The sequence below is a fragment of the Pongo abelii genome, chromosome 23 (genome assembly GCF_028885655.2).
Source record: "Pongo abelii isolate AG06213 chromosome 23, NHGRI_mPonAbe1-v2.0_pri, whole genome shotgun sequence".
Classification (NCBI taxonomy): Eukaryota; Metazoa; Chordata; class Mammalia; order Primates; family Hominidae; genus Pongo; species Pongo abelii.
In genome coordinates this window covers 50,825,851-50,847,185 of record NC_085929.1, presented here as the reverse complement: position 1 = coordinate 50,847,185, position 21,335 = coordinate 50,825,851, and the positions used below count along the sequence as shown (strand labels likewise).

General features: G+C 56.5%; 1 protein-coding gene across 1 annotated transcript in view; it reads left to right on the top strand.

Moving 5' to 3' along the window:
- Window positions 1-279: 279 nt before the first annotated feature.
- Window positions 280-21,335, top strand: part of SHISAL1 (shisa like 1) — an 89,421-nt gene continuing 68,365 nt past the window's right edge. Inside the window, exon 1 of the mRNA XM_024239772.3 lies at window positions 280-622. The gene's annotated coding sequence lies outside the window, so the exon portion shown is untranslated. The remainder of the gene's footprint in view (window positions 623-21,335) is intronic.

Genomic DNA, 21,335 nt, shown 5'->3' with positions numbered 1-21,335 from the left:
AGAGACGAAGGGAGGAGAGAGGAAGGGAGAGAGAGGAGAGCGCAGGACGCGGCGGGCAGGGCGGCGGGAGCTCGGCGAGCCCGGGCGAGGGGGCAGCAGAGGGCGCGGCGCGGAGCGAGCGCCAAAGAGTGAAGTGGGCAGCGGCGGCGGCGGCGGCGAGCGCGGGGCCCGGCGAGCATGAGCGCGGCGGCGGCGGCGGCGGCGACGGGCGCGGCGCGGGGCTCGGGGCCGGCGGGCGGCCGGGCGGCGCGGGCCGCCGAGTAGCCGCGGGCGGCGACGGGGCATGAGGCCGGCCGCCGGACCCCCAGCCGGACCCCGAGCCGGACGCCGAGCCAGAGCTCCAGCCCCGGCCCCAGCCCCAGCCCCAGCCTCAGCCCGGGCCCCGGCCCCAGCTCCGCGCCGCGCCCGGCGCGCCTAGGAGCGGGCGCCTTCCGAGCGCCGATCCGGGAGCCCGGAGTCCCCGCGTCCCCGCAGCCCCCAGAACCCGGACAACTGTTGCGGCGGCGGCGGCGGCGGCAGGGGCATCGCGGGGGCGTGGGCAGCCCCCGCACCCCAGCAGGCGGCTCCCGCGGGCGCCGGCTCCCGGCTACGAAGCGAGGAACGAGCGGGCGGCGGGCACGAGGTGAGCTGAGCCCCGGGGCGGGCAGGGCGGGGGCCGCGCGGGGGAGGGGCGCGCCTGGGCCGGGGTCCGAGAGCCGCGGGGAAAAGGGCCGGGGCGGAGCTCCTGGCGGAGGAGGGTCTGGGCGAGTGGGGGGCGGGGTCTGCGGCGCGGGGCTCCGGAGAAGGGGTGAAGGGTGGGCGCTTTGGGAGAGGCGGGTAAGGGGCATATGACGGGGATCCGGGGCTCTTTAGAAAGGGGCTGGGGACGACGGGGAAGGGTCTGGGGGCAGGAGCCCTGCGGGACAGCCGCTGTTCGGCACTGGGGTCCGCGCCGGCGCTCACCAAGGTCGGGGTCGCTGAACCTTGGAAAGGAAGGGGCTGGGTTCCGAAGAGCAGTTCGGGGCGCACCGCGCCGGGACGCGGCGGCCGGGACCAGAATCCGCGTCCGAGGTGGGGACTGGCTTCCAAGAACAGAGTCAGGGAGCGCAGTGAGCTGGGAGCCCCGTGCGGGCTGCACGGGGACTGAGGGCCACGCTGCGGACCCAGAGAGGCCTGGGGGTCCCAGCTGGGCAGCGCAGGGGACGGGGAGAAGGACCCCACCCAAGTGCGTGCCCCTGGGTCCTGGTCCGCCTCGTGGCCCCCGCGGAACCGCTGTCGCCTCCAGGGCCGAATCAACATTGATCCCGCGCCCGGGGCTGGGGTGGCCCGGCGGCAGCCTCAGAAGCTCATTAGCGCCCGTGGTTGCCATGGCAACGAGACCCCAAGCGTCTCGAGGTTATATTTATTCTAATTATTATTATCATTATTAGTATTAGTATTTGTTACTCAGCCAGAGGAAAAAAGGGGGAAAAAGCCAGTGCGTCTTGGCGCCTGCAACTGTTACCTCTTTGGAAAGAGTCAAGAGGATGTGGGCAAACAAGGCCGGGTCCATGCCCCCCTAGGGTCTCCCCCACTCTTGCTAGCTGCCCCAGCCTCACCCCTGGGGCCATCGGACAGGGAAGAGGAGTTATGTAATCTGCGGGAGAGCACGTCTGGGGATGCCTCTTTGTGTCTCCCCTACCTCTCTGGGCCTCCTGAGCCTGTTTTAAGTGCCTGCACCTGTCACTTAAAGGAATCCCAGCCTAGGATGGGAAGAACACGAGTGCCCCACACAGGGACTCTCTGGGGGTGGCCTCCAGCCCCCTCTCCACGGCTGCGTGACCTTGACCAAGGCTCCTGACGCTTCCCAGCCCGTTTCCTCATCTGGAAGATAGAATGGCAGCCATGCCCACCACCAAAGGCTGCTGTGAGCTCACTCTGAGAAACCCCTGTCGGTTCCCACTGAGCGTTGGTGGCTGTGTGACCCCAGGCAGCTGTCCACATGTCTCTGGACCTCAGTTTACTAGACTATAAAATGAGAGCCCTGCTCTGGGCATTGTCTAAGGTGTTTTCAGTCAGTAATGTCCTGTGAATCTCGCTGCTGGCTGGCTGTGCCTGAAATACCATGAAGTTCAGCTCTGTTCAGACCCAGACTGATGAGAAGTCCCTCCCTCCATCACCCTTTGTTTTCTCACCTGATTCTGATTGTCCAAACCTTGCTGGGAATCGGATGGTCCAGGGGTAACCATTGGGACTTTTCACCTACTGGTAGGCTTCAGCTTCGGTGAGAAATGTCATTCAAAAGCAGAATTCAAATAACCTTCAGGTCCTGGAGTCAACCAGGACAATCCCCATGACAGTCACGGTTGCCTAGAATTGGGGGGTCGCTCCCCATCCCCTGAATCTGTGACTACTCAGTGCGGGACACCTCTCTGCAAGCACCCCGTCTCTCCAGAGAGGCTGTCTGCTGTGCCTGTTCTGGCAAGAGATGACCAGGAAGTTCTGTAACCAGGCAGCCCCGGCCCCTCTTGTGGCTGAAGCTGAAAGCCCCAGGCAAGGGTTTCTGACAGTTTCTTTCTTTAATGTCATCTTCACGCCGCGTTCATGGCACTGTCTCAGGCATCTGGGAGGTATGGACTGATGAAGAGGGGTGAGGGGAGCAGTTTGGCTTAGAGCCACGTGTGTGTGTGTGTGTGTGTGTGTGTGTGTGTGTGTGTGTGTGTGTGTGTGTATGTCCCATTCTCGCTCTCCTGAGCCACCCAGCCTGGAGCTTATCAGGGCAGGTGGACTGGATGAGAGGGGTAGGGAGCAGGGCCAGTGCTGCTCAGTCAGACCTGTCAGTCAGTGAGTGACAAAGAAACCAAGTGGGACCTGCCCAGAGTGAGACCAGCTGAGAGCCACTCCCGGTTACCAGTCATCCATCCATCCATCCCTTCACTCCCCTTCTTCAGCCAACTCCCCAAGCCCCCATACCTGTGCTAAAGGGCCTCGGCTCACCCTTGGCACTCTCAAGGAAGCAGAAGAGGAAGTGACCCTGGACAAGCCAGCAGAGCTGGAGGCGTGCCTAGGTCAGGCCATGAAGCAGTGGGGAGCTCCTGGGGGTGGGGAAGTGCACGTGCGGTAGGCACCTGTCCTTTGGAGCCTGGGAGAGGTAGGGGTCAGGGGAGCTTGGTCCAGAATGACAGGCATGAATCAGCCAGAGGAAGGGGGAGGAGATGTTCTGGGCAGGGACCCTCTGTGGGCAGAGATGCAGACACGGCAGGGCGGCTGAAGCCTTCTGGACCTGCGGGGCTGGGAGGCTGGGGGATGGAGCAGGGCCAGGGCAGGAGACAACACTACCCCCAGCTTGAGTGAGGGTTTGAATAGCGGGGTGGGGCAGGGAGGAGGGGAGGGTGGCCAGGTTTGGAGCTTAGACAGCTTCTGGGTGGCCTGTCCATGGTTGAGGTGGGCAGAGGGAGAGGCAGTTTGGGCCAAGAAGGTGAATCTGATTTCCGGTTCCCTAGGACAATTGGCCAAGCCCTCTCCAGCCCCACCCCAAAGGCCACACTGCAAGAGGGTTGCCTCATGCCCAGGCTTCTGGGGCGGGTGGGGGGGCGGTGGCATGTAGACACCAGGTCTGGCCACTCCAGTTGTCTGTGTCCACAGTACAGGACTTCACCGAACAGGGTCACAATTGCACCCCCCACAGCACTAGGGTTGCACTTGGCAGTGACAGCCCGAAGTCCTGCTCCAAGCCAGGTACCATGCTGAGCACACTCGGAACCCAGCTTCCCACTTAATCCTCATGGCAACCTTGTCAGTGGCAACTGTAGATTCTGTTGTATAGATGAGAAAACTGGCCCAAAGAGGCTAATAATACATAACCCCACCAGGACCAGGCTCCCAACCACTACACTGTATCACCTAGTGAGGGGTGGGGATATAGAGCTCCTAGGACACAGCACCAGGAACCATGAGGGGGCAGGGGCCCCACAGTCTCACTTTCTAGTCATTATCCTGTTTACTTTCCAATATTACTGACCCAGAGCCTGGCCTGCCTTATGCTTAGATGAAAGCTATCACCTCCCTTCTTAGGGATGCTCTGCCTCTATTAACCCAGTCTTGGCTGCTTTAGCTTCTCCCCAGTTGACTCGTACAACAGATTCACAGGATCTTAGAGCTAACTGAGAGTCCATTCCCCAGCTCCCCCAAGAGGGGCTTTTCCCAGCCCAGCTGCTCTTTCAGAAGTTACTGAAACAATCGTCAACCCCTAAGAATAGTGGGGCCTTGTTTCCTAAACACTAAACAGGCAGGGTTCTGGACATCTGAGTCAGGATGAGTGAGGAGGGTGACCCGAGGCCCTGCCCACCCTGGTTATGCCCTCCTGGGGATACCAGGGGACACCCATTCTGTAGACGCTGGTCTCACTTGGCACAGGGCCTGGCAGGGGGGTGGCCCCATCTCTTCCTCCCTCCCTTTCTGCACCCCTTCCCTCCTTCCTGCCTTCCTCCAGGGTACACATTCCTTGACCCCTAAGCATGAACCCCCTAGGGAGGTGGAGGAGACCCCAAGGTCACTGAGACCCACCCCAGGGCAGCTTCCAGCCAACCTGTTTAACGATTGACTCTATGAATAAAGCATTCTCTAGCTGGGGCTGTGGTTGTCCCGCTGGCCCTACTGATGTGCCTTCTGTCCCCCGACCCCAGTTATGATGAACCCCTTCCTCCTTTTCCTCTTAGCTGTGGCCAGGCCAGAAATGTTCATCCTGACTTCCCCAGTCACTGGCTGTCCCCACTTCCCACAAGCCCAGGTTTTCTCGTTCAGCACCTCAGGACACAGTGCCTCTGAGAGCACCAGACCAGGCCCAGGCAGGGTCTCTGGCGTAGGCACGTGTGTGTGTGTGTGTGTGTGTGTGTGTGTGTGTGCGCGCGTGCGCGCGCGCGCCCGACTCTCCACAGCCCTCAAGGGGGTGGGCAGGGCGGTAGACAAAGACAGTGCCAACAGCAGGCCTGAGCCTCGTGTGCTGTGCTGTGATGGGGAGAGGCCCCAGGAGCTGCTGGTGGAGGGGGTTGAAACCGATCTGCTTCCCCATATTCAGATGGGGACACTGAGGCCCAGAGAGGGCTGGGACCGTGCTCAAGGTCACACAGTGAACTGGGGATTCTTGAGGGCTAAGGATGTTCAAGCCTGTATTGCAGACATGGTGGACATTGTCCAGAGGCCTTGAGGAGCTTTGGGGAGTCGGGGGCTTGGGGAGGAGTACAAACATTTCCTAGATGAAATTTACACTGAAACCCCCCGAGGCACTCCTTTTAGGAAGGGGCTTCAGAATCGCTCCCTGTCTAGCCATCCACAGAAGCAGAAGCTGAGATGAAATGTAAATGCCTCCAGTCCTATATTTTTCGACATCAACCTGAACGGGGCATTTACATTGACGGCCCATACCCCCCAGCGTGCTCTCCTTCCCCTCCCATCTGGGGCACATACTCCAGTCACCACCCATCTGCCTGCACATACCTACCCCAGCAGATGTGTGCTAACGGCTCCCTCCAGAAATTAAGAAATAATGCATGAGTTTCCCAAATTACACCCATTTAACACTGAATTAAGTTCTGGAAGCTCTTAACAGAGCCCTGGGAGGAAAAAAAAATTTTTTTTGTTCACACTTCCCTGGAAAATGAGACAAACCGTGATCTTTGAAAACCCAGCTACATAATCTGATTATTCCTCCCTGAAAAGCCTCAGAGAGATGCCCAGCAGAGGGAGGGGACGGCCGGCTCTGCCGCGGAGGAGAGATTTGCATTGGGAAATTGGACTGGGAAAGTTTGTCTCCCGTGCCAGATTCCGAAGCTCCTCGTTGTCGCCTGATGGGCTCAAAATAAAGTGCCGTTTTCTTAGATATTGGCACAAATTAAAAATAAAGGCAAATTCTTTCCATAATCCAGCTCGAGAATTTCCTCTGAGGCTCCCGGAGCTTGTCATAGAAACGATGGTGATTTGCTTTCACTTTGGGTTCCTTTCCTTTGTCAGGAGAATTGTACGTGTGCAGCTGGATTTACAGACCAAAAGAAATGCATTTAGCGTTCATTCATTCCGCATTTCTGGAGCGTCTACCAAGTTCTGGACAGGGTGCCAGGCCCAGGGGGCAAGGAGGGGCGATTTGAAACAGGGTCCTTTCCTCGTGAGTTTTGCAGTGTGTTTGCTGGGGGGAGGGGCAGGAGAACTAAAGAAAAGCCTCTGAGAGGGGTCAGGGAGGGCTTCCTGGTAGAAGTAACTTTCGGCTTGGGTCTTGAAAGGTGTGTAGGAGCGTGCCAAGTAGAAGAAGGCAGAGGGGCATTTCGGGAAGAGGAGCAGCCTGAGGAAATTCTTGGTGTGGGTCTCACACGGATGTGGCTTCTCGTTATGAAGGTTCCTTTGTGACAATCTGTCTGGACATGTGGCTTTTTACAAAGCCCTTTCATATCCATTATTTTCCACTGCTCTCGGGTAGCCCAAGGCAGGCCAAGTTTCCCTAAAGGAGAGAGCTGAGCCCAGAGATGGGAAGCAAGGTGGCCAGAGTCGCAGCCAGGCGGGGCTTTGAAACCCAAGGCCCTGGATCGCATGGGCTTTGTGCGGGTGGAGAGCAAATAGAGTAAGTTATTCTATAGAAATTCTAAAACTTAAAGAACTACAGACATGAATTCCAAAGTCTAGAAAGGCCCCTTTCTCCCTCCACGGGAGCCGAACTCCCTGGCTGCAAGAGGGGCTGGGCTTCAGGACCTGGGTCCCGGTGATGCCCATGCTGGGGCTGCCAGCTCTGAGTCTCGGTCTCTGCGTCCAGAAAATGTGCTGATGGAGCCTCTCTCTGCCCATTTGCAGGAAGCCTGGCATCATCCCAAGTCCCAGACCGTTCAGATTCAGCCTTCAGCTCAGTGAGAGTCCAACAGGGTCTTTTTTTTTTCTTTTCTTTTGAGACGGAGTCTCTCTCTGTCACCCAGGCTGGAGTGCAGTTGCTCAATCTCAGCTCACTGCAACCTCCACCTCCTGGGTTCAAGCAATTCTCTTGCCTCAGTCTCCCTAATAGCTGGGATTACAGGCACGCACTACCATGCCCAGCTAATTTTTGTATTTTTAGTAGAGGCGGGGTTTTGCCACGTTGGCCAGGCCGATCTCGAACTCCTGACCTCAGATGATCCACCCACCTTGGCCTCCCAAAGTGCTGGGATTACAGGCATGAGCCACTGTGCCCAGCCCTCCAGCAGGGCCTTTGCTGTTTAAATTGTTCAGGCTTCTGGGAGCTGGGCTGGAGTGTGGCAGTGTAGCATCAGCTGGGTGCAGCTGCCTGGAATCTGATCCCTAGGACAGAAAGGCCTTTGGGGAATGAGCCGTGCAGCTGAGATGGGCCCCATCGTCAGTACAACGGGCCAGAGGGAGGCTCCGGGTGCTGATCTCAGGCAGGTTGCCTCCTTCCTCAAGAGCAGCCTGGAATTCCCGAGGCTATGCTGGGATTCCACACAGACAAGTCTCCGCTGCTTGCTCCTCACTTTGTGACCTTGGGCAAGTTATATAACCCCTGGAGCCTCAGTTTCCTTACCTGCAAAATGGGTTATTGTGAGACCAGATAAAATAAATTCATACAAAAGGCTTAGTTAGCACAGTGTGCATTCAGTACCTTGTCTGCCTCTGTATTCTCACTTTGATACTGTTACCAACTTTGTGTTACTGTATTAACATTGTTGCAGCCCTTCCATGAAGCAGCCAGGCAGGAACCAAATCTGCTCATCCCCAGACCCCTAGAGTAGGGACCGCCATGCCTGTGGTTGTTGAATGAATGAGGAAATGAATCAGGTGAGCAGTTAGACCAGTGGCAGTGTTTCTTACCCAGCACCATGGCAACTGCAGACCAGGCAGGTGGGAGCCAGCTTTGGAGCCTGGGTTCTGATCTAGCCCCATCTCTTACTAGTGACCAATGGGGGCTGCATATTTCCCTCTGAGCCTCAGCATCCTCATTTTCAACATAGGGCTAATAATGATGATAATAACCTGACTGGCTTGTGAGGATTTGAGGTGGGGATTGTAACATTTAGGAAAGCTGGGTCAGTTACATTGCTAACCGTTATGTTTTACCCCTAAGCTCTGGAGAGACAGTAAGAGCTCAAATCCCAGTCTCCACTCCTCCTGGCTGTATGGCCTTGGACAGATTACATCACCCTTCTGAGCCTGTTTCCTCATCTAAAAATTGGGATGATATCCACCACTTCAAGAATTAAATGAGTTACTCCAAGGAATGTGTTTGGTGCAAACGGGCATATAGTAAGTGCTCAGTAAATATAACTGGGATTATTATCACCACTGCCACATTTAAAAGCAGAAACACCAAGGAGGCACAGAAGCAGTGAAGGGTCAGAGAGCCATTCTCTATCATGGAAGGGTGGAGGCCACCTTGTTCCTGGTTTAGCTTGGTAGTATCAAGTCCAGGTTTGGCATGCTTTGGACAGGTTGCTGAGAATGAAGGGATGATGGATGGATGGATGGATGGATGGATGGATGGATGGATGGATGGATGGATGGTGAGTGGGTGGATGGATGCATGGATAGATGAATGGGTGGATAGATGGATGAATGGGTGGATGGATGGATGGATGAATGGGTGGGTGAGGTGGGTGGATGGGTGGATGGATGGATGGATGGATGGATGGATGGATGGATGGATGGTGGATGGATGGATGCATGGATGGATGAATGGATGGATGGATGAATGGGTGGATGGATGGATGGATGAATGGGTGGGTGAGGTGGGTGGACGGATGGATGGATGGATGGATGGATGGATGGATGGATGGTGGATGGATGGATGCATGAATGGGTGAATGAATGGATGGATGGATGAATGGGTGGATGGATGGATGGATGGATGGATGGTGGATGGATGCATGGATGGATGAATGGATGGATGCATGGGTGGATGGATGGGTGGATAGATGGATGAATGGGTGGATGGATGGTTGGATGATTAGGTGGGTGAGGTGGGGAGGGATTGATGGATGGATGGTGGATGGATGCATGGATGGATGAATGGATGGATGGATGGATGGGTGGATGAATGGGTGGATAGATGGATGGTGGATGGGTGAATGGGTGGATGGATGGATGGTGGATGGATAAATGGATGGATGAATGGATGGATGAATGAGTGGATGGATGGATAGATGAATGGGTGGGTGAGGTGGGTGGATGGGTGGATGGATGGATGGATGGTTGGATGGATGGATGAATGGGTGGGTGAAGTGGGTGGATGGGTGGATGGTGGATGGATGCATGGATGGAGGAATGGGTGGATGGATGGATGAACGGGTGGGTGAGGTGGATGGATGGATGGATGGGTGGATGGATGGATGGAGGGTAGATGGATGCATGGATGAATGAATGGGTGGATGGATGGATGGATGGATGGTTGGTGGATGGATGGATGGTGGGTGCATGGATGAATGGATGGATGGATGGATGAATGGGTGGATGAATGGGTGGGTGGATGGATGGTGGATGGATGCATGGATGGATGAATGGATGGATGGATGGATGGATGGTGGATGGATGCATGGATGGATGAATGGATGGATGGATGAATGGGTGGATGGATGGATGAATGGGTGGATGGATGGATGAATGGGTGGGTGGATGGATGGATGGATGGATGAATGGGTGGGTGAGGGGTGAGGTGGGTGGATGGATGAATGGTGGATGGATGCATGGATGGATGAATGGGTGGATGGATGGATGAATGGGTGGGTGAGGTGGATGAATGGGCGGATGGATGGATGAATGGGTGGGTGAGGTGGATGAATGGATGGATGGATGGATGGATGGATGGATGGTAGATGGATGCATGGATGAATGAATGGGTTGATGGATGGCTGAATGGGTGGTGAGGTGGATGGATGGATGGATGGATGGTGGGTAGATGGATGCGTGGATGGATGAATGGGTGGGTGAGGTGGATGGCTGGCTGGCTGGCTGGATGGATGGACGGAAGGATGGATGGGTGGATGGGCAAATGAATGAATTAGTGAATGAATGAAATTAAGATCAGGGCAGCCAAGGAAGAGGCTAAAGTTTGGGGGCAGAAGCTTCCCTTTGAGAACGAGAGTGACAAGGTGGGATGCATTGTGTAGCTGGACATGATCTCTCTCTTTGCTGCATGAATCTTTGTTGACTAGGGATGGTGGCCTGAGTCTGGGGGCCCAGGCTGCTTGGTATCCTTCCCAATTTGGTTCTGGAGCTGGACAGAGCTGAGTTCAGGCTGTGACTCCCTCAACTTCAGCATAGGCAAGTTCCCATGCCGCTCTGAACCTCTGTTTCCCCCTCCATAATGCGGGGAGAGGACTGGCTTGCAAAGATAACACATTTGAAGGTGGTTTGCAACCTGTAAAGTCAAACTGAAAGTCAAGGGAGGTGTTTGGGCTCCATGCAGTGGGTGACAGGGAGCAGAGGTGGATTTGGAGTTGGCAGAGCTCATGAAACATCAGCCTGGGCACTCTCTGGTCCCCTCCTGAGGAGACCTGAGGCACAGGGTCAGGGAAGGGGTGGGGGGGCACCTAGGGCAGTGAGGCAGCACCTCCAACTCATGGGCAGAACCAGGCCCAGCGGTGGGAGTGCTCTGCCCAAGGCCCTTGGAGCCCCAACCTGATGGGGAGACCCTCACCTGCTCACCATAGCCCTATCCTGGGCACTTTGCCAACATCACCTTGTTTAATTCTCATAACTTTCTGTGAGAAGGGACAGGTTGCCATTCTCACTAGGGGCTCAGAGAGGCAAAGTGACTTCCCCAAGGGCACACAGCCACTATGTTGCAAAGCCAGGATTTGGACCTGGTGGCTTCTGTTCTTTCTGCTGGGGAGGCTGAATACACTTTGTGGTCAGGAGGGGTGCTGGTGTGGGACCTCAGGGTCACCACACTCCTGTGTCCACCCTTCACCACCGCGTGGTTTTGCCCAGCCTCCTGCCTCCTGTCTGCCTCGGTTTCCTTCTCTGTAAAATGTGTTCACAACAGGCCCTCCTGCAGGAGTCTGAACCCAGGAGGGACCATGCAGAGTGCTCCGATGGGCCTGCCCTCTCCACTCCTTGGTTGTTCTTTGACTCCTCTTTGGGGAGGAGAGACACCCGGGGAAGGTGTGGGGCCTGCAGAAGCCACAGAGGAGCTGCACTGGGGTTGGTCCCGCTTCCCTGCATCTTAACAACCAGGGGCTGGTTTCTGCTGCCTGCTGCTTCCTTAGAAGGGGGGGGTGCCAGGCAGGCGTGGGCAGGCCACTTGTCCGGTGCATGTCATGGGTTTATTCACTCCTGAGATAGTACCCAGGGCCCGTCCTCACAGGCTCACAGTCTGCAGGGACTCATGAACATAGTCACTTGTTCTGGCTCCAGACTCAAGCCCTTTGTAAGATAATGCACAGGTGTGGGTGATGACAGGATAGGGAGCAATTCTGCTGGTAGGAAAGGGGCTGAGCATCAAGGGGGCCTTCCCAGAGGAGGCGGCATCCAAGGAGGTGGAGTCTGAGATGACCAGGTTGACAAGCAAGGGGAGCAGGGACATTTGAGGCAGAGGGAACCATGCATCTAGAGCCTGGGAAATGGGTCTGGGAGACTTCCAGGAGCTCCGTGTGGCTGTTCCGTGGCACTTGTGGAAAGCTGAGCAGAAGCTGAGGCTAAGCAGAAGCCAAGGCTGGAGGATTCTCATCGCAGGGGGGTTAGTTACTGGATTGCTGGAGAGTTACTGGGTTTGGACATTACCCTGTGGACCTGGATGGCAACCGTGTGGCTGGAGCACTGCCACTCTCACTGCTGTGCCCGGGGCAGACATTGCTACCATTAGACCTTGCTAATCCACCATCGTGGCAGGACCCTGGAGGCCTGCAGTCCCCCAGGCAGCCCCAGGCATGTCAGTGCCCGAGATGACACCTGTTTGTCCCTGCTGCTGTGAATAATGGGGACGATGATGCCCCTTCCCAGTTGCCTGTGTCTTGACTCAGCCCAAAACCCAAAGCACTTTCCCTATGGGAGAAGATGGTGGGTTGTGGCTGGCCTCTGGTGAGACTCCACTGCCCCACAGTGCTGGCTAGTTCAGCTCTTCCTGCAAAAGCAAAGCCTTCCCCTCTAGGGATGAGCTGCTGCCAGGGCCTCCCTGGGCATGAACACCGCCTGGGAGTGCATCCCTTCCTCCATCACCTGCAGGTCCACAGGCCAGGGGTCGAGCCCCGGACAGCCTGGACATCGGCTGGAGCTGGGCCAAAGAGGGGGTCACAGGGGGAGGGCGGGGGCCTGGCAGAATCTTAGGCAGGACTAGGAAAAGATCAGGAGACATCTCTCCTGAAATTTAAACAATTGGACAATCTGTTCTGGATCGATTTAGAAGCAGTGGAGTGGAAAAAAATTAGAAAATATAGTGTGAAAGCTATTTTCTCTCCCTCTCAGCTCACTTGGGCAGAGGGATGAGCTGGAGTTTATTTGCGGACTGTCCAAGGCCCTGGCCAGGGCCTCGTACCTACTCCCTGCCCCCTTATCCCCAATGCCTGCTGCCTCCTCCATCCCCAATGCCTGCTGCCTCCTCCATCCCCAATGCCTGCTGCCTCCTCCTCCACGCCCAGTTCTGGGCTGGCCATAGGGGGTCTCAGAGGGGCAGCATCCCTGTTGGTCCAGGAACCAACAGCGTATAGGAACTCAGACATGGACATGGCTAAGATCGGACGTTTGTGTTCCAACAGGCACCCTGAGGGAGGTCCTTCTGTCCCTCTCTCCCACACTGCCAGACAAGGCTTCTCCATGCCAAGGTTAAGGTGTCTCTGCCTAGTTCACTCCTATACCCCCAGGGTTCAGGCCATAGAATCAGGGCTGGCACATAGTAGGTGCTCAGTAAAAGTTTTTTGCCTGAATGATGGAAGGAAGGGACAGGGGAAGGAAGGAAAGAAGGAAACTGAGGCTTTAAATGAAGTGACCTGTTCACAGTCACATGGTCTGTTAGAGATGGAGGTGGGATTGGAATCAGATCCATCACCCTCGAGACCTGATTTCCACCCACCCCCGCCGCCCATCCCTGGGGCCAGGAGCTAGGTCTGAGACATTTAGGGGCCTCCCACGCCGACGACCCCTTTCTTTCCCCGGTACAGTGCATCCCACTCCTCCTAACACAACTCCTACATTGAATCTTTCACGACTTGAACCAAATGCTGATTGTTTTAAAATAAGCATGTTTAGTGTGAGGCCAGACCGGAGTGGTGGGAAGGGCAGGAGAGCCGAAAGCCAGAGCCTTCCTTCCACATGGTCTGAATTGTCCCCGAAGGGAGCAGTTCCCTCTCCGCTGTGGTGTGGGGAGTTTCTGCGGCCAGAGGAGTTTGCCCAGGGGCGGGGTCTGCCGGGACATCGTGAGTGTGGGGACATCTGGCACTGGTGGGAAATGGGACCAGTGGATCCCAGAATGGTCTCTTGTGTTTTTCCCCTGTCACTGGGAGAGGGAGCTGTTCCCAGTAATGGGGAAGTTGTTTCATTTCAGGGAGTGGCAGCTCCCTCCTCTTTCCCCTTCATCCCCAAGGGCCAAGGCCAAGAGCCTGAGTCCTAGAAAGAACTTCGACTTGGAAACCCAACCAGCTCGGGTCCAAGTCCCAGAAGCTCAGCAGCTGTGTGATCTTCGGCAGGCAACACAACCTCTCCGAGGCTGTTTTCTCATCTGCAGACTTGGGCAGTAGCCCCTCCTTTTGGGAACATTGGAGGGGATGATACTTGTAAAACACCCAGGATAGTGCTGAACACATCGGAGGTGCTCAAGGAATGGCCTTTTCCTCCCGTCTCCACCGAGTGCGTGGCCAGGGCTTATACAGTTTCACTCTTACTTTGGTTCTGCCTCCGTGGCCTGGAGTCTTCATGGGCTACTGTCCTGGGCAGGTTCCCTGGCTGACAATGAGAGGCGAAGCCACGGTACAACGGGACACTTTGAGCCCCAAGTGTCTGAGCATCCACCCTTAGCCATGCTGGGGACTTGTGGGTGGCGCCAGGTGTGGCCAGCGCCGCATCCTGGAGGGAGCCCCGTGCTGGGAAGTCAGAGATCTGAGTGACAGTCCCAAGTCTGCCACATAGGAGCTGTGTGACCCTCTGGGATTGACAGCCTCTCTGGGTCTCTGTGTCCTCACCCGAGGGTCATGAACAGCCCTTACCCACTTCTCAGGGTCACTGTATTGCTCACCTAAAATAACCTATGTGACAGCACTGAGCAGGCCCTGAGCCTCAGGAGAGGATGGGAGGGAAAAAGGCAGCCCTGGTGACTGACCCCTCCTAACCACGTAGCATGGGCTCCAAGTTTCACATACATCATCTCATTTAATCCTCACACCACCCAAGTAAAACTGGGGTTAGCACCCCACTTCACAGGTAAGGGTCCAGAGAGGCTAAGTCACATGTCCAGGATCACAGGGCCAGCTGGGTTCCCTCCCCCAGGCCAGCCTGCACGTTCTGTCCTCTCTCTAGCCATGGCTGTGGCCACCCTCCGCCAGGCCTGGGCCCAGCACCCGCCTCCCCCTGGCATTCTGCACTTGCCATCCTAGTCCCTATTGGTTTCCTGCTGGACAAAGCACTTTCATAAATACTTTTTGATGTTACCTCTCGATTCCCCAGAAATTTGTGAGCCAACACTCCCCCAAAGCAACAGCACACTAATTAGACTTCCGTAATACCATTTACCCAGATGTCGACCGATGCTACGCAGTTTAGCAGTTTTCTCCCCGTTATAAGGGATGTTCCTTTTTGGAAAGCAGGAGGCCTTCTCTTGAAGGCTGGTGCATGGCATCGGGCCTGCAGAGAGGACTCTCGGGGTAGAGGCTTGTCTGCCCTGGACTTCCCCGCCCCCACGGTGGGCTCCTGGACAGGCTGGACTGGGTCGGGGGGCAGCCAGCCTGAATGTGGGGCCTTCCCCTGGAGGGGCTTCTCTCCACCCCTCAGTCCCTGCTCCCTCTCAGACCCCTTGGTGTCAGGAGGCTGCAGTGGCAGAGCCCAGCTTGGGAAGGTCAGAGGGCCCCGTGCTCAGCAGACAGGGCAGACATGTTGATTAGCCATCCTGTTGTTTCCAAAGTGCAAACTCAGTATCAGAACGGATCTCTAGTTTGGGGACAACTAAACAGAGAAGGATTCGACTGAGGAAGTGGAGCCTGGAGCTTGCTGTGCTGTGGGGGAGGATGGAGAGGACTTGGGGAGTCTGTGTCTGAAGCGGGCACAGTTCTGGGTTCTAAGTCTGGTGTCAGGGGGTCTGCTCTCCTTGCCTCGCCCAACAACACGCCATCCAGTGGTTTATTCTTCCTGGGGGTTCGGCCCCCATGGGAACAGCCCACAGAGTAGGGCAGCAAACCTGAGACCAGAGACCACAGGGCCCGGGCAGCTGAGAAGTCCACCTGGTGGCACAGCAGGTTTGGGGTGTCAGGGGCCACAGGTGTGGAGGCAGATGAGGTGGGAGGGGGCTATTGTCTGTTCACATCTGGGCCTAGGAAAGCTGGTGGGGCCAGGAAGGGTTTGCAAGGGCTCAAGAAGGCAGCCGAGAGCCACTTCCTACCACCTTTGAGAGCACCTGCTTCCCTCGCTGTCCAGCCATTGCCGCCAGGGAGTCCTCCTGGGTGTCAACCGCCCCGATTAAGGACAGGCCTGGCTTGCTGCGGGCTGGTGTGGCTGACCTGGCCCTGCTCGTCGGTGCAGCAGCTGATCCATTCGAGAGGCACGTCCTTCCATCCTGGCCCAGCTCTCAGAGCTGGATCGCACCCGCCCAGCAGCTTCCATGCCAATTACACAGAGTGTGGGTGAGAGGCTCATTAACCCCCAGAAGTGGAACTGGTCCAGGGAGTGGTGAGGATGGACAGGGGCCCTCCAGCCGATGATGGGGGGTTAAGCGTGCCAGGTCAGGGGTTGGGGAGCTGGCTCAGCACCATCCCTGTGGTCTCCACTGCAGCTCTATTTGCATAATTTTGAAGTTGATTGGCCTAAAGGCAACTTCGCTTAATCACAGCTGACAAGTCTCTGGTTGAAACAGCAGCTGCTGCCAATTAGCCGCGTTGGTGCCTTGGTTTGTTATAACTCTCTAGGCAGCAACCCCCAGTTCCCCCTCCTGCCCGCCCCCTAATCTGCTTCAGAAGGAAGTGGCAGGGCCAGGTAGCTGCCCAGAGAACCTGCTCCATGCTCCAGCCCAGGTCTTCTCAGACTTGCAGGTGCTGGGGAATGGGTTAGCGCGCAGCCTCTGATTCAGCCGGAAGGGTGGCGTGAGAGCCTGCATTTCCAACAGCTCCCGGGAGATGCCAGGGTTGCTGGTTTGTGGGCTGTGCTTGGGGTAGCAATGATCTCACCCAGAAGTTTGCAAACTGGGGCTGCCTGTTTGTGTGAATAAAGTTTTATTGGAACACACCATCACTCATTCATGTAGGATTCTCTACAGCTCTTTCTTGTCTATAACTGCAGAGTGGACAGAGACTGGGGCGGCTTGCAAAGCTGGCCCAGCGGCTCTTCCTTGAGTGGGCATCAGAACACCCTGGAAAGCTGGGAGAGATGCAGATCCCTTGTGCCCCCCCCACCCCCACCCTGATTCTGATCCAACAGGTCTGTGCAGCCCTGGTGCAGCCACTTCCGGGGATCTCTCTGTTCGTCTGGCCTACCCTGGGTACCATTCCCATTAGATAGCTGGGGAAACTGAGGCTCAGAGCGGTCACTCACTTGTCTGAGGTCCCAAGCTAGTAAGCTCTGGCCGATTCCCACCACATCGTGCATCCTTGACCCAGGTCCCTCTCCCCAGGGTGCACCACGTCCCAGCTGGGTTCCCTGGCTTGGTCTGCTCCAAATCTGGATTCCACGTGGGGGCCTGCTGTTTGTAACCTTGGGCAAGTCACAGAATGACATGTCCTGTTGCAGGAGCATGATGTGTGGGAGACCAGGTCTGTCAAGGGCACTGCAGAGAGCACTTGGCCCCTGTGGGGTTATCATTGCCCTTCTCCACATCGATATGGGTGATTTACACTGTGAGATGCCTCTCCCCTCCCTGCCCCAAACTGTGAATCCTTTGAGGGCCAGGATGGAGACCCATCCTGCCTTGTGGAATCACCTGAGGCCGGGGAACTGCTGCCTGTGAGCCTATGAAGAAGGCAGCAACTCCCCAGCAGTGGCTCAGGCAGGGCCCTGCGTGTTCTTCATCTCAGTCATCCTCCCCATGACCTGGAGGGGCCAGGATGGAGGCATGGCACCATCCACAAAGGAGGAAACCAAGCCTCCTCGAGGCAGGTGACCCGCCAGGCAGGTAACAACAGCGTAAGAAGCAGCACTGGGATTCTGTGGCCCAGATGACGTGGGGCCACCAGCTCAGTTCCAAACACGGAAATATAGGAGGATGTGATATGGCCCGGTGTCCTCAGTTTACAGATGGGGAAACTGAGGCACAGAGAGTTTATAACTGGGAGGGTCTCAAAGGGACGAGATGTCTGCGGGCTCAGTAGGAGGAAGCTGGGCGTTCATGCTGATTCCCTACTGGAATTGGACAATTCCGGCACCACACCCAGCAGCCTGGGACTGTGAACCGGAAAAAGATGCCGCTTTCTCAGGGACCCCCAGCCAGGCCAAAGCAGCTTCTGCAGTCCCCACCCAGGCCCCTGTGTGGGTCTCAGCCGCCCAGAGGGGTGGGCCTGTGTGCAATGGATGGGGGCTGGGGGGTACTGTCATCATTATTTTTCTTTACATATATTTTGAACCTTGATTTTCTATTCTATTTTCTGGACTCCAGGCCACTGAGTCAGGCCCATGTCTCTCCCTGCTTCCTGGTACTCCCCCTCAGCAGTCCTTGCCAAGACTTCTTTATTTACTTGTTTGTTTGTTAATAATATAAGAAACATCCTTGACCCATCCCTCAGCCTGAGAGCAGGAGCGTCAGCCAGTGCGCCCCCCAGCAGGGCTCACTTCACCTCACGTCCCCCTCTATGCCTCACTATAGCCAGATGCACTCTCAAAAAGAACATTTTATTTACAGTTCTTTTTAGCCTTCTAGAAAGCATACTATGCTGAACTTCATCTTTGGAGAATTTACTTTCTCTCTAGCCTCGTAGCGCTGAGATGCCCCGTGATGTTCTGTGCGGCCGCAGTGCATTTGGGTAGCTGAAGAGTGTTCTGGTGTTTGGCCATAACACCATGCATTTTCCTATTCATCCACTGGGCCGTCTCCAGGGCTGTCTCCAGGTTTTTCCATAGCGCTGCTGTGAGCTTTCTAGAGCCTGGTCTAGAGCCGAGAGGGGATGTTGGTGCTGTTCCTCCCCCACAGTTGCTGAGGCAAAGACCCACTGTGCAAGAGGATGTGGTCACAGTGGCCTCCCTGAAGTGGGGTCACCTTCCCTCCAGGCGGCACTCACCCCGGTCTGCCAGGCAGGTTGGTCTTTGTTGTGCTTCCAACCTCTGTCAAAGGTGAACTTTTAAAATTCCTGCCTCGTAGGGTGGATTGCAAGGAGTAAATGTCATTGGCGGACCCATACTTTGCTATGTCATAGGTGTTCCAGATCTGGTGCACAGGAGGTCTGCTTTGAACTATAACAAAATCCACAGGGCAGCCCAGGCTCAGAGAGACAGAGAAACGTGCCCAGGATCACACAGCTGAGAAGTGGCAAGGGACTTGAACCTGTGTTCAAACCCCAAGCTCAGAGCCCTTTTGTTTCTCTGCTGCTATGCTGAGCTCCAGACAAGAGTCAGGAGGAAGTTTGTGTGCCTTGTTCCCTCTGCCAGGAACACTCCCCCACCCCCATCCCCACCCCACCGCCCGACTCATCCTTCAGGTGTCCACACCAGACCCCCTGGTCTGAGTCCCCAGCCAGGCGGCCCAGGACAAGTTACTGAAACTCTCTACACCTCAGTTTCCGCATCTGTAAATTGGGGATAATCACAGCTCCTCCTAATCATGAAGATTAAATAAATACCACCCCTACTCCTGGCCCCCTACCCCATCAGGCTGCATCAGGCATTCTGGGCGCCCATAGCCGCCTGGTTTCCCATCGTGGCACCCATCGCTCTGGGCTGCCATTGTTGGGACCGTGGCTAGATGAGGGGCACCCAGACCAGTCTGAACTCGCTCTCTGTCCACCGAAAGGAATGGAAAAAGGAGGTTTATTTCTGGCCTGGCTCAGGATGGGCAGGCTTCCAGGGATGGGTGGGAGGCAGAGGAGGGCTGGCCTCCTTTATGGCTGTGTTTAAATGCCACCCAGAAGCCAGCCAAGGGCGCCGCCGAGGTACCACGATGCACGAAGGCCTGGGGGTGGGAGATGGCCATGGGCTGGGGGGGTGCCTAGCAGCCAGGAAGCGTGGCTGCAGAGGCCAGCCAGGCCCCTGGGCTGTGTCCAGACAGTCATGGAAGCCACTGATGTGTTTCGAACAGTGGCAGGTATTGGCATCCCCCGCCCTGTTCCTGCCCCATCCCCACCCCATTCCTACTGGCAGGGAGGACCCTCTGCTGCTGGGTGGGGACAGGCCAGGGGTAGGGGGGCAACAGCAGGAAGATCAGCCCAGCTTGGAGTCAGGCGGGTGTCACACACCCTCTATGGGCTCTCGGGTTCCAGCTACCCTTCCTCACCGGGCTGGTGTGGGGACCGTTTGTTTTACCCACACCCCTCCCCGGACCGTGCTGGCCGGAGGGGCTTGTGCAGTGGTGTCACTGACCTCCATTGCCCAACAGAGACTGAGGGCCACGGGAGGGAACCCACATGTATTGTGCCAAGCATTTGCCGAGGTATGGACCTGGAGGCCAGTGGCCTGGGTCTAAGCCCCTGCTGCTGCTAGCTGTGGGATCTCACAGGGAGTGTCTCTAGTTTGCTCACCTGTAAAATGGGGCTCTTGCTGGTGCTCTGAGGATGCACAAGGCTGTAAGACCAGAGGCTGGAGTGTGTGGGGACTGCGGGAGCAGCCGCTGCCATCCTGGGCCTGGGAGGTGGCGGCCCTAGGCCCAGGCGGGAGCTGGACTCCTGCAGGGCTGACTCAGCGCCCTAGCCCCACTCCCCGCCCCGAGGAGCATGCTGAATTCTTGTCAGCACACACAGGCCAGCCTGCGCTGGAAAACACTCTTTTGCCTATACAAGGCCCGACCCAGTTGCTCTCCTTTTATTGGGGTTTCGGGTTGGTGGCAACCAGGAGCCGGGGAAGAGGCCAGCAGCCGCAGAGAGACCGCAGCCAGCAGAGGGGGCTTCTGGTCCCTCGGTCACAGGGCTCAGCAGGTAAGGAGCAGCCTGTGGAGGTTTCCAGGTCCTCACTGTGCAGGGGCACCTCTGTTCCTTCACGCTGAGCCTGGGGTCCCTGCCCTGGCTGAGCACTGGGTCTAAGGGAGAAGCCGGCAAGGCTGCTAAGTGACTCCTAGTCACAACAGAATGGGAGGGGCCAGGGTGACGGCTATGCCAGTGGGGCAGGACGGGGAGCGGGCTCTGATCGAGAGGGGCGGGAGCCCTGCGGGGGTGCACAGATGCTGGTGCTATACCTACCTGCTGTGTGACCTTGAGCAAGTTGCTGACCGTCTCTGTGCCTCAGTGTCCTTGTGTCAAGAGCCTTGCCTAGAGAGGGGTTGGAGAGAAGGCCAAAGGCTCGGGGGAGGGTCCGGCATGGCTTGAGAGCTGCAGAAGGCCTAGGGAGTGCTCTCAGGATGCCCTAGTCATGGCCTGGGGGGCATTTGGTTGGCTTCACGGGGGTGAGGTGGGTCTGTTCAGCCCACTTCGGAGTCTGCAGTCCCAGTCCAGCATCACACCGGTACGAAATAAGTGAATAGATGAATGAATGAATGAATGAATGAACGAACAAATGAATGCATTGGCCCCTCCCAGTACCCCTTCAAGGTAGATGTGTCGTTCCCCTTTACAGATTGGGAAACTGAGGCTTAGGGCTTTGGCTTCTCTTCACTCCAGTGAGGAAGGGGTTCTGGGGACCAGGGAGGCTGAGGGAGCTGAAGAGAAACCCAGAGCCACCCCCACCCCGAGGCGAGCGCCATGCCTGTCTTTCCTCTTCCTGCCCTGACACTTTAAGTGATTCATTCTTCATGTGATATTTTTATGTTTCTCCAGTGGGAAAAAAATGCCTCTGGGATTTCCAGGGGTTGTTTTATCTCCATGGTGCAACGAAATAACTCAGGAGGACAGAGACAAACAAAGGGTTGTTGAGCTGCAGAAGGCCCATGACTGTCTCAGCCAAGCTCTCCCTTTAATAGGGGAGGAAACTGAGTCTGGCCTGAGCCCCTCGCCCTGTGACCCAGTGTGGCCCCCTGGAGGACAGTGGGGCATCTAGGGCCTTCAGCAGGGTTGGGGTTTCCAGCTAAGCCCCTTTCAGCTGTGTGTTCTCGCTCAAGTCCCCCCTTCCCCAGGCCTCAGCTTTCTCATCTGTAAAATGGGATCACAGTG